We start from the raw sequence: 8,050 nt of genomic DNA on the forward strand, positions 1-8,050 counted from the left end.
TTAAACTGTGTGTTTTATGGGCCTTGTGTCTCCCCCTACCCCTCTACCTCTATCCCTCTGCCTCTACCTCTTCTGTCCCTCTCAACCCGCCCGGCCAGCAGGTAGATGGGTCCCCCCACATTAGAGCCAGGTTCTGCTCGAGGTTTTTTTCCCTGTTAGAAGGGTGTTTTCCTTGCCACTGTCGCCTTTTGGCTTGTTCTGAGGATCAGGCATATGGGTTCTGTAAAGCGTCTCGAGACAATTTGACTGTAATTGGCGCTATATAAATAAAATTGAATTGAATTGAATTGAATGTTGACCTAAAAGGTTGGTTTCAGGAAGTATTCCACCTACAAGGTCCTCAAACATCCACCTTAAAGGAACATTCCACCAAAAATCCTTGGACATGCACCTAAAATGTTGGTTTAACAGAGTATTCCATCCAAAATCCTCAAAGAGACCCGAGGGGCTGGGTAAAAGGAATATTCCACTTAAAACCTCAAATATAGACCCGAAAGGGTGGTTTAGAAAAAATCCTTCAATGTAGACCAAAAAAGTTAGTATGGAGGAATATTCCACCTGAAATGTAGACCTGAGAAGTTGGTTTGGAAGAATATACCATCCTAAACATCCTGAAATGTAGACTAAAAGACCGTTTGGAAGAAAATTCCACCTAAAATCCTCCAATGTAGACCTATAAGGTGAGTTTAATGGTATATTCCACCTAAAATTCACTACTGTAGACCTTGGAGGTTGGTCTGATGGTATATTCCACCCAACATCCTTGAACATAAACTTAAAAAGTTCGTTCAAAGGAATATTCCAACTAAAATCCTTCAATGTTGACCAAAAACTCTTGGTGTAAAGGAGTATTCCACCTTAAATGTAGACCTAAAGGATGGTTTGAAGTAATATTCTACTCTAAAATCTTCCAATGTAGACCTAAAAGGTTTATCTGATGGTATATTCTACCCAACATCCTGGAACATTTACCTAAAAGGTTGGTTTAATGGTATATTCCCAGAAGAACCCTTGAACATCAGGCTTAATGGTATATTCCACCCAAAATACTTGTACATATACCAAGAAGTCAGTGTAAAGGAAATGTAGATCTAAAAGGATTGTTTAAAGAAATATTTAAATGATTATTTTCATTATTTAATAATCTGTTATCAGTCAGAACCCTGGCAAACATTTTCATCATTTTTTTCAGTTAAAGTCACAAATAAAGGACCTCTTGGTTTTTCCTGGCGTTACTGAGTCCAAAGCTGCTGTTTCAACACAGAACGTTCACATGCATCCACAAACCTCTCAGCACTCAAACACCCACAGACAGGCAGCCGGCTGGACCGAGGCTCGGTGGCGTCCTCAGACCCACGAGTCGGGGAGTCGATGAACTTGTTGGTCCGGTTTGAAGGCCTCCGTGTGGTCCAGTAGAAGTCCACGTAGTCAGTGTTGGCTTTGAACTGCAGCGACTGGCCGCCATCAGGTGGACCGGCTCGTCCTCGTAGGACTCCTCCTGTAGCCTTGAGGGAACCACAGGAACATTCAGTAGCTGTTGGAGTTCTTCCTGTCAGGCTCATGGTATAACGGCTCTGAAGAATCTTTTACTTGTCTTGTCTGGAACAATCTAACAGCCTAAACTGTTAACAGCGGTGTAAAGAAGCAAACACACAGGCATAGATTAGGACTCAAACTAGATTTATTTTAGAAAACAAATCAGCTTAGAGGCTAGATCAAATGTTCAGAGCTCACCTTGAATGCAGCTGTCTGCTGTCTGATAGTTTTTCTCATTGTAGTCTTCAATAAAGTCTTTTTCCTCATGTCAGGATGTGGTGAGACTCTTTCTCAGTCTCTGCAGACGTCCCTCATTGTGCATCTCCAGAGAAGAAACAGAAAAACTGGTCACTGCTTCAGCATCAAACGCTCTCCAGCATTGAGAGTGTTTTAGGAATTCATTCATTGTGTTGTGAACTTTGAAGGAGCAGAAACTTTACAGCTGACAAAGATATGAGCTCCAATTCTGGATGTTTTAGGAAATGAAGTTCATCAAATGAACACTTGATTTTTGCTGATAACGCTCATTAAATTACTGAAGAAATCCAACATAAAAACCTGTAAACTCTCAGGCAGCTTTTGTTAAAGTTTGTCTATAATTCTATCATCATGTTCTGGAACCAGGACTCTGCAGAAGTTCCTTCAATCAGATACTTGTGTGTTTCTATTTAAGGCCTCAGGTTTGAACGTACAGCAGAGGATTAGAAAGGAGTGATTTTAATATTTAAATCAGTCCAGTAAATGTTTGGAGTAAAAATGATTAAAATTTTGATTTAGATAGATTTGTGTCAAATAATATTGTAGATTCTCACTTAAATATATCTAAATGAGTTCAGTGTATTTACATTTTATAGAATATTTGATTTCTTAATCTCAATACTGTAGGGTCTGACCCTAAATATTATAATGATGTAAATGTAAATAATAATATTTTAGTGCAGAGTCATAAACTTTAATCAGCTAAACTTGCATAATAAATATCACTGTACAATCTTAACCTGAACATTCATATTATTGAGGTAAATTTACATAAATCCTGATATTCTAGAGTCTTAACTGGAATATTTCTAACATTAATCTTTTTGTATTGTGCTGATAAACAACAATAACCCAACTTTCAGATAATATTTGTTGTCTGTGATTGTGAGACTAAATTCCTCCACATTCTGGAACTGGACTGAATTTCCCAAAATGGAAACATGGACAGAATTTAACACTCATGTATCCATGGCAACGCAAAAGTTTCTGCTTCTTGCCAAAGTTCACAACACAAGTAAAGATCCATCCATCCATTATCTATACACCGCTTATTCCTCACTAGGGTCGCGGGGGGGGCTGGAGCCTATCCCAGCTGACTCGGGCGAAGGCAGGGGACACCCTGGACAGGTCGCCAGTCTGTCGCAGGGCTACATATATAGACAAACAAGCACTCTCACATTCACACCTACGGGCAATTTAGAGTAATCAATTAACCTCAGCATATTTTTGGACTGTGGGAGGAAGCCGGAGTACCCGGAGAAAACCCACGCATGCACAGGGAGAACATGCAAACTCCATGCAGAAAGATCCCGGGAAAGCCGGGACGCGAACCAGGGACCTTCTCGCTGCAAGGCGAAAGTGCTAACCACTACGCCACTGTGCAGCCCACAAGTAAAGATTTTAATGTAAAACTTCAGGGATGACTGCTGACCATAAGTATTCTGATCAATACTTCATGATCAATATCAGGACAGATGTTACAACTCCAGCTGTTACATTAGACTGCAGTTATTCACAGAGAAATTAAAACATCACATTCCTCATAAAAACTAGATGGGACTTTTATTAAATAAAGTGTTGGTGAATAAACAGTGTAAAAAGTGTAAAGCAGCTCCATTAAATCAGGAGATGTGAGACTTCCACAGCATGGATCACCATCTGCTGTGTTGATTCATAGCTGAATGTCAGAATGAACTAAGATAGAAAAGCTGCTTTGAGCTGCAACATTACGGTCTGACAATCCAACACCATCACAGTTTTCATCTGGTTGTTTTGCTCCAACATGCTGTGAAGTTCAGTTTTTACCTGAATCAATACAGAGATTCTATTTCCAACCAAGACTGGAATAAAAATTAGAATGTTATGAGGTTATTAATGTAACTAAATCCTTTCAGATGGAAGGATTTACTTCTAAGTTCTAATTCAAGTTTCAGTTGGAGCACATTGCATCCACAAAGAAAAACAGCGATACCTTCATAGCAACTAATAAACCTAAAGCTTCCCTGTTGGCTTATTGGTGGAGTTTGGTACTGAGCATCTGAACCTTAAATCCAGTGAGACGACCATCTTCAGTCGAGGCCAGTCAGAGAACTTCAAGACCTTCCATCAGCTGGACCAGATGTGGCATCATCTCCCTCTGAACATCTGGATGGAAGGAGAAAAGACAGAAATCAAACACAGATCACAGAAATACAATTTAGTCACTTTCATCATTTTATAAAAGTAGCATGAACTTTATTAAAACTTGACAATATCAGTAATGAAAGTAAATGTTTTTATCTTGTGTTGAAGCTAAATTTAAAGTCAATTTTAATAACAGTTTATCCTGAGAGGAGTGAGAATGGAGCTTTTCTTTCCTTTTTAGAATATTCCCTCAAAATATTCTGTTTATTATTGGCTTTAGAAGCATTTTTCTTTACTTATTTATTTTTAGATACCTCAGACTGATGCACTTTGCTGGTTTGCAGATAATTTCATGTACAATGACAAAAAAGATCTTCTATTATAACATATTTTGCTAAAACAAGAATTGCAAACCTTCTCAACCATCTCTCAGGCTGCAAAATTCCAACTGCGACCAAGAATTATCTGATGTAGTTATTATTATAATCTTTACTGAACCAGCCCTGGAATTAATAAAAATCTGTATATGGATATGATTTTCTCTGATGGGACCACTAAAACTGCATCCAATAAAGTAAACCTCTTCTGCACTGCACACATACTACACTTTTGTATAATTCTGGATGTCAGAGTAAAGGCAGACAGACACACCGATCAGCCACAACATTCTGACCACTGACAGCTGAAGAGAACAACATCCATCATCTTGTTCTAATGCAATGTTCTGCTGGGAAACCTTGACATTCATGTGGATGTTTGACATGAATCACCACCTAAACACTGCAGGACAAACAACCCCCTAGTCTCCATGGCAACAGCAGTCCTTGATGCCAGCTGCCTCCCTCAGCAGGACAAACTAAAACTTCTCAGGAGTGGTCCGAGGAACACGACAGAGCTAAGCTGTTCACCTGGGTTCCACACTCCCCACATCCAGATCTGATTGAGCATCTGTGGGATGGTCCAGGATCAGCCTGGTCTAGGTAGGACCCACCCTGCAACCCACAGGATCCACAGAATCCACAGGACATCCCCAGAGGTTCTGATGAACCACTGGGTCAGAGGACTTTTAGCAGCATAAAGGGACCAACACAGTATTAGTCAGGTGGTCAGAATGTTATACTGTTATATTGTCATGCTGATTATATGATCAGTAAATGTTCCCATCAATTATAACGTCCACATTGATCAGGAAACTGTGGGGTTAAACCTAAAAACACAGACCTCAACAGCAGTTTGTTTCAAAGCAGAACACCAGCTGGTTTTCACTAAAGAAGCTTTCAAAGCAACAATTAAATGACAGTTTTGTTCTCATTAAGTTCAGAGTCAGCCAAAATAATGTATACACACATCAGGAAAATAAAAACTTTTATAAATATTTCATTTGTATGAGTACTTCTATACACATAGATTCCTCTTTCTAAGTTTGATCAAATCACGATAACTCTGTGTCCTGTTGTACGATGTTTTCCCAACAGATGGCATTACCCTCATGAATGGAGCATCAACAAGTGACGTCTACAACACAACAGAAATGTCTGGAAGCCAGTGGCCACCACTTTGAGCACCTCTTGTAATTGTAGAGGCCAAAGATAACTTCTATTAATCTCGTGGTGTCTGAATAAATTTGGTATTGAAATATTTATGGAAGTTTTTCTTTTCCTGATGTGTGTAAACATTATTTTGGCTGACTCTGTATAATGGGTTTCTGACAGGTCACCAGTGAACATCTATTTATAATAATGACAAACATACCTGCATTCTACAGGAGTGATTTTCCTCATGTGCAGGTAAAGATGTGTGAGGAGCTTAGAGATGACAGGAGCAGGAGTCATCCTCACTAATTCAGCTTCCACCTAGAAACAGAAAGACCACAAACAAACACACTGATATACTCTCAAACGTTCAACCTCAGCCTCAAAATATCTGTTTAGGAAGTGTTATGTTTCTAAATTCTGCTGAAAGCATTGACTGAACAAAGTTTCTACGTGTAAATCGGCTCAACAAAAACTAAAGCCTCAGTCAGAGATAACAGGTATCGCAAATTATAAACAACTTTCTTTATTAACTCAGACTTTCTGCTTCAACCTCACATAAAAAGGGGAGTTTAACTCGTCAGGTGACTGAAAATGAACGGCTTGTGCAGTTCGAGATCCAAAAGTAGGATGATTCAGCTCATGTTTTACTACAAATACATGCAGTAATAAATAAATACAATGGCTGGTTGTTAGTTTATTCACTATTAATGTCACTTTATATACTGGATTGAACTTGAGCAGTGGAAGAGAGAAGGAATTTAATGAAATTATGGAGATTCAGAGAGGTAATGTTGCGCAATGATAAGTTAAGGGCAGTTTAATTCAAACCAGCTGAATGTTAAACTTCAGTGCAGCTCAAGAGGTTTCAGTTAAAGTAAAATAACTTTTTTAAAAACTAAAATACACAGCAGAGAAACACAGGTTGAGAAGGTCATTCTACTAATGACAGCTGCGGCAGCAACTAACAGGTGTTCAGCGGTAAGTTAGCCACCTGTGTTAATTAGCCCGCTAGCTAACTTAGCCGCTTAGCTAGCTAACTTAGCCGCTTAGCTAGCTAACGCGTCCGGACCAACTGCTCAAACACGACAAAACACAACGCTTCACAAGTCGCTGACTTAACGTACAACAAAACAACGCTACAGGTTATAAGTATTTATCTTCTTACCGTGTTTCACTCCATGAACAAGATCAACAGCAGCCAGATATGCTACCAGACGTGGCGACCATAGATACATAGAATACTCGATACGCTCGCGCGCTGTCTTCTATGGTCTGACCAATCGCTGCTCTCTGGCTCCGCCCTCTGGGAATCTTGCTGTCGTTTGGCTCCACACTTGCTGATGACCACTTCCGGTCCCACAAATTAAAAAACGGACCTTTTTTCGTTTCTGTCTCTTACTGATTTTATTTTTTTGTTATTCTAAATATAAAATGAAAATCAAAGCATTTTTAAAATTTCGTATGTCCCTTTTTGATCATGAAAAGGAAAAACGCCTTGTATTTCAATTTAAATTTTTGTATTTTAAAACGAAAATCAAATAATCACTCGTTTTTTGTTTTTCAATACCCGCTTCAGAACGGAAAATCCAATTACCAGATCCGTACACGGACCATTTACACTCCTACATCTGTATTTGAATCACTTCATTTGAATTTACCTGAATTTCAAGCATTGAATTTGAATTTTTAAAACTGAATAGGAAACTGAATTCAAGTTCAGTCTAGTAAGTTCAATTTCAAATGATGTGGTTCAAGTTCTGTTTTTAACACATTTAATGTAGTTCAGTTTTATTCATATAGCGCCGATTCACAAACTACACTACCGGTCAAAAGGTTTAGAACGTCTCAATTTTTCCATTTTTTAAAAAATTGAAATTCAAGTAGTTCAAGTCCAATGAATAGCTTGAAAAGGTATGTGGGGAACTACCAGAGGTTAAAAAAAAGGTCTGGTTACCCCAAACTGAAAAATAATGTACATTTCACAATTATACAAAAACGCCTTTTTCTGAGAACAAGAAATGGGTTAACAACTTAAAGCTGTTCTGCAGCAATGGAGGTTGTTCAAACCTTGAAAGCTGGTGCTACAAAATCCTACAAGTGTTCCAAATTTTCTTGATTACTTACAACCCCCTCTGTCTGCATAAAAGTAGTGTTGGAACACACCATGGTACCATATCCTCCAGAGCATTATTTGAACAGTATTGTACTGCAGAATGTAGTGTTGCTATAAAAATGGTGAGGAAAAGGCAATTAACAACAGTAGACAGACAGACCATCATACGACTTAAAAATGTAGGTCTTTCCTACAGAGAAATTTCGAAGAAAGTCAATGTGTCAGTGAGTATAGCTTTCTTCACCATCAAAAGGCTCAGAAATTGGAGGAAACTCTGACAGGAAGAGGTCTGGAAGACCCAAAGCCACAACGGAATCAGAAGACAAGTTTCTGAGAGTCAACTGCTGGTAATAGGTCACAGGACAACAGCTTCAAACACAGCTTAATAATGGTCGCAGTAAGAAGTCTCAGTTTCAACTGTGAAGAGAAGACTTGGAATTGCAGGTTTGACAGGTCAAGTTGCAGCAAGAAAGCCATTGCTAAG

General features: G+C 38.8%; 1 long non-coding RNA gene across 1 annotated transcript; it reads right to left on the reverse strand.

The window, feature by feature from the left end:
- Positions 1-1,098: 1,098 nt before the first annotated feature.
- On the reverse strand, positions 1,099-3,168 carry LOC129350666 (uncharacterized). Its single transcript, XR_008604140.1, has 2 exons — positions 1,735-3,168; positions 1,099-1,622 (listed from the first exon to the last, which is right to left on the reverse strand). It is a non-coding gene; the product is annotated as an uncharacterized LOC129350666 (long non-coding RNA).
- Positions 3,169-8,050: the final 4,882 nt, after the last annotated feature.

Source organism: Amphiprion ocellaris, chromosome 15, assembly GCF_022539595.1.
Source record: "Amphiprion ocellaris isolate individual 3 ecotype Okinawa chromosome 15, ASM2253959v1, whole genome shotgun sequence".
NCBI classification, from domain to species: domain Eukaryota; kingdom Metazoa; phylum Chordata; class Actinopteri; family Pomacentridae; genus Amphiprion; species Amphiprion ocellaris.